A 4,969-nucleotide genomic window follows, 5' to 3' on the forward strand; every position below is an offset into this window, starting at 1 on the left:
CTTAGCAGCAGCAGTTCAATGTAATACATAATATAGAAGAAAAATATATTATAATAATAAACAAGTAAATCAATTACAGAATATGTATATTGAATAGATTAAAAATCGTGCAAAAAGAGAAATAATATTTATTTTAAAAGTGAGGTAATGTCCAAGGGTTCAATGTCCATTTAGGAATCAGATGGCAGAGGGGAAGAAGCTGTTCCTGAATTGCTGAGTGTGTGCCTTCAGGCTTCTGTACCTCCTACCTGATGGCCCCATAGACCATAAGATATAGGAGCAGAATTAGGTCACTCAGCTCATTGAGTCTGTTCTGCCATTACATCATGGCTGATTTATTATCCCTCTCAACCCCATTCTCTTGCCTTCCCCTCGTAACCTTTGACACCCTGACTACTTAAGGGCATATCTACTTCTAAATTAAATATTCTCAATGATGGCCTCCACAGCAGTCCATGGCAATGAATTACACAGATTCACCATCCTCTTGGTAAATAAATTCCTCCTCATCTTTGTTCTAAATGGACATCCCTCTTATTCTGACACTGTCTCTCTGGTCCTAAACTCACTCCCTGATCCAAAACTCACCCAATAGAGGAAATATCCTCTCCATATCCACTCTGTCTGGATAGGTTTCAACAAAATCCCTGCTCATTCTTCTGAACTCCTGCATGTGCAGTCACAGAGCCTTCAAACTATCCTCATACATTAACCCTTTCATTCCGTGAATAATCCTGTGGACCTTTCAAATGACAGCACGTCTTTTTTTTAGATAAGTGGCCCAAAACTGCACACAATATTCCAAGTTCAACCTGAACAATACCTTATAAAGCATCAGAATCACATCCTTGCTCTTAAATTGATCCTAACATTACATTTGCCTTCCTTACCACTGATTCAACCTGCAAGTTAACCTTCAGAGAATCCTTAACAAGGATTTCCAAGCCCCTTTGCACCTCTGATTTCTGAATTTTTTCCCCAATGGTCTACACCTTTATTCCTACTGCCAATGTACATGAAAAAACACTTGCCCACACTGTATTCCATCTGCTACTTCTTTGCCCATTCTCCGAATCTGAGTCTTTCTGTAGAGTCTCTGCTTCCTCAACATTACCTGCCCCTCCACATACCTTGGTCTTATCAGCAAGTTTTCCACAATGTCATCAATTCTGTAATCCAATTCATTGACATATAATGTGAAAAAAAGTGGTATTGGGACCGATTCTTTCCTAAAATTTTTCACACTCCCTTAGTTGCAGTCTCTTCACAAATTTACACCTTACATTTTAAACCTCTATTGTCTGCAGTAATACAGATTTTTTTGATAATCTCACCTAAATTCTTGAATCACAATATTAAAAATATAAATTAATATTTCTGAGTTTGGAGGAGAAATTAAACTGTGAGCCTCTCATGTCGTAGGACAACAATGATAACAGACAACTGATGGAATAAGAAGATTGACAACCATTGAACAGTAGAGCAAAGGACTGATCCTTTGGCACGTGATGTCTCTGTCAAACATGATTCCAAACTAAATTTATCTCCCTCTATTCCCTGCAAATTCTTGTGCCTGCTTAAGTGTTGGCTAGAAATAATTAAAACGTGAAAATCAGCAAGCTGGAATGATCAAGAGACAGTGGAATTAGACAAACCAAATGCCTTTGTCTTATTATATGATCAAAGGATTGAGTCTGTCATCTTGCAAGGCTGTTCTTCCAGCCATCATTTTCTTAACTGATTCATCCTCAGGGATGGCTTGATTAGAGCAATTGAAACTGGACACATTGATGCCCCTGCTAATGATCTTCAAAAACTGACTTCATTTCCAAATAAGAAGCTGTTTACTTGGTTAGGTAGAAATGGCAAGCTTTAGAAACGATAGCCTGTGACCTAAAGCACCTCTGCTCAGTGTTTGCATGGTCTGATTAAACTGGTTTAAACTCTCCAATTTAGAAAGAGCAAAGGAAGTGACATGAGACATAATACCGGTGGTGGAGCAATGAGGTTAGACTGCTCATTGTCTTTTGCTGGATCCAATGAGAAGCAGACACAGGCTAGTCAGATGACCCTGATCCAAGGTGATGCACAACTGTTCAATATGAAAAGAAAGAGGGTAATGATGGAGGATTTCAGGAGTAGAAGCAGCAAAAACTCTGAGATCAATCATTGCAGAGGTGGATGACCCAATGTCGGAAATGTGGAGATTACTTTGGCATCAAGAGGAAAGCCTAGCCAGCATAAACTCCTTTTTGAGGGGAGTACACAATCAACAGTTCCTACCTGGGCATCTTGGTGAGTCCTTATGAAGGGTCTGGGCCTGAAACATCAACTGTTTATTGCCCTCCTCAGGTGCTGCCTGACTTGTAGAATTCGATCAGCATTTTTTGTGTGTTGCTGAAGATTTGCAAATTCTGCAGAATCCTTTGTGTCTATAAACTCCTTTTCTGGGTATTAACAGTTCTATTGTTTGACTGTTCAGGCAGGGCCAGGGAAACCTGCTAGATATGTGCATGAATGTTTAGTTTTGTATAACTTGTTTGTTTTTAATTGAACTAATAAAGATAATTGTCAGTTGAGACAGACTCTCTGTCCCAAGTCAATTATTGATGTTTAGGGTGAATACCTGCTACATAAGAACTCATAAAAGCCATTATCACATCTGTTTCTCCACTAAACCCGACAGCTCTTTGCAAGCATCTTCCACTCTGTGTGAGAAGACCTGCTGGGCAAACCTTGACACCTCCTTTGGTCAAGGTTGACCTTGCATCCCAGCTGTGTATGTGACACTCAAGGCAGTATGCAAGCCACTGCAGTACAATATGGAGAGTAAGCTGTTGCCCCTGTAGCAGGCTCCCCCTCTCCACACAGCTAATGAATCCAAGGTTACGGAAGAGGTTGATACAGTTTGGCTTCAAAAGCATTGCAGAAGCTGTCAGTCAGCATTGAACTCAATGTAGGACTACATTACAGTCCCCATCTTTGGATTTTTCCTCAGTGTTTATTCCCAAAGCCTTCTCCATGAGCAGGGATAGTCACAAGGCAGTGAAGGTTTGAGATCAGAGTTTTCCTTCTCCTAGACAAGCTGTCAACCACAGCTGACCAACCCCATCTGCCCGAAGAAACTGGTTTTAAGGCAACAATAACCTGCCTTTGCTCCTTCTTCTGTCAACAGAAATGCTTTCGCTGGGTTTAGTAGCTAAGCCGCACATGAAAGCCAGGACCGGGACTTGGTTGGCAGAGGCTATCTGAGATGCATGCCATTAGGAGTATTGATTAGGTAGTGGGAGCTTGCCCCCATTACTACCCCCAGCTAAAACAATGAAACTCCATGCTCTTCTCCCTTAAACTTTCCTCCTATCACCTTAAAGCATATAATGTAGTATTGATATTTCTACCCTGAATCAAAGATTCTGACTGTCCACTGTATTTATGTCTCTCATCATTTTATAAACTTCTATCAGGTGTTTGAGCTAGAGATATTACTGTCCAGAAGACTCTTCAGAAGTCAAGAATGAAGTTCCAGACATTTTATGAGACTTTCATAACAAAGAAGTAACAGTAACTAACTCACTCTACTGTCAGTAAGAAAGAATCTAAGAAAAGTTGCCCTTCATTGCTAGAGGGATTGAATTCAAGAGCAGGGAGGTCATGCTGCAACAATACAGGGTACTGGTGAGACCGCACCTGGAGTACTGCGTGCAGTTCTTGTTTCCAAACTTGAGGAAGGATATACTGCCTTTGAAGACAGTGCCGAGGAGGTTCACCAGGTTGATTCCAGAGATGAAGGGGTTAATTTATGAGGAGAGATTGAGTTTCCTGGGACTATACTCTCTGGAATTCAGAATGAGAGGGGATCTTATAGAAACATACAAAATTTTGAAAGGTGTATATAAGATAGAAGCAGGAAAGTTGTTTCTATTAGTAGGTGAGACGTTTCCCCAAGGTTCAGGGGAGAAGATTGAGGAGAAACTGTTTTTCCCAGAGAGTGGTGAATCTGTGGAATTCTCTGCCTAGGAAAGCAGTTGAAGCTTCTTCACTAAATATATTTAAGAAACAGTTAGATAGGTTTTTACATAGTAGGGGAATTAAGGATTATATGGAAAAGGCAGGTAGATGGAGCTGAGTTTACGAACAGGTCAGCCATGATCTTATTGAATGGTGGGGCAGGCTCGATGGGCTGGATGGCCTACTCCTGCTCTTATTTTTTATATTCTTATGTAAAGGCAAATAAAGACATACGAATTTGGTCATCTTTATACTGAAAACTAGCTCCAATTAGATAGATAAAGAAATCCTTTGATAAGAACAGCTTATCCTTTGATATAACAGCTTATAAGAGGCAGTTTGATTTCTGCTGGTGTGACGGAGACTTGCAGAGAAAGAAGCCACAAAAGTAATACAGAACCAGCTACACTACAAATGACTGCAAATCAAACCGCTGATGATTGACTACAGGAAGAAGACAGAGGTCTAAGAGCCAGTCTTCAGTAGAGGATCAGGGGTAAAGAGGGTCAATAACTTTGAAATCCTCGGCATTACCATTTCAGGGGATCTGTCCTGGGACCAGCATGTAAGGGGTATTACAAAGAAGGCACAGCAACACCTCTCCTTTCTGAGAAGTTTTTGCAGGTTCGGCATGTCATCTAAAACTTTGACCAACTTCTATAGATGCACAGAGCAGAGTTTCCTGACTAGTTGCATCACCATCTGGTATGGAACTACCAATGCCCTAGAACAGAAAAAAACTACAAAAGTAGTGGATACAGCCCAGTCCATCATGAGTAAAGCCCTCTGCGCCACTGAGCACATCTACAAGGAGTGCTGCCATTAGAAAGCAGCATCCACCATCGAGGACTCCGACCATCCAGGCCAAGCTCTTTTCTCGCTGCTGCCACCGGGAAGGAGGTACAGGCACCTTAATTCCATACCAACAGGTTTAGAAATATTTGTACCCCTAAACTGATTC

Source organism: Hypanus sabinus, chromosome 2, assembly GCF_030144855.1.
Source record: "Hypanus sabinus isolate sHypSab1 chromosome 2, sHypSab1.hap1, whole genome shotgun sequence".
NCBI lineage: Eukaryota > Metazoa > Chordata > Chondrichthyes > Myliobatiformes > Dasyatidae > Hypanus > Hypanus sabinus.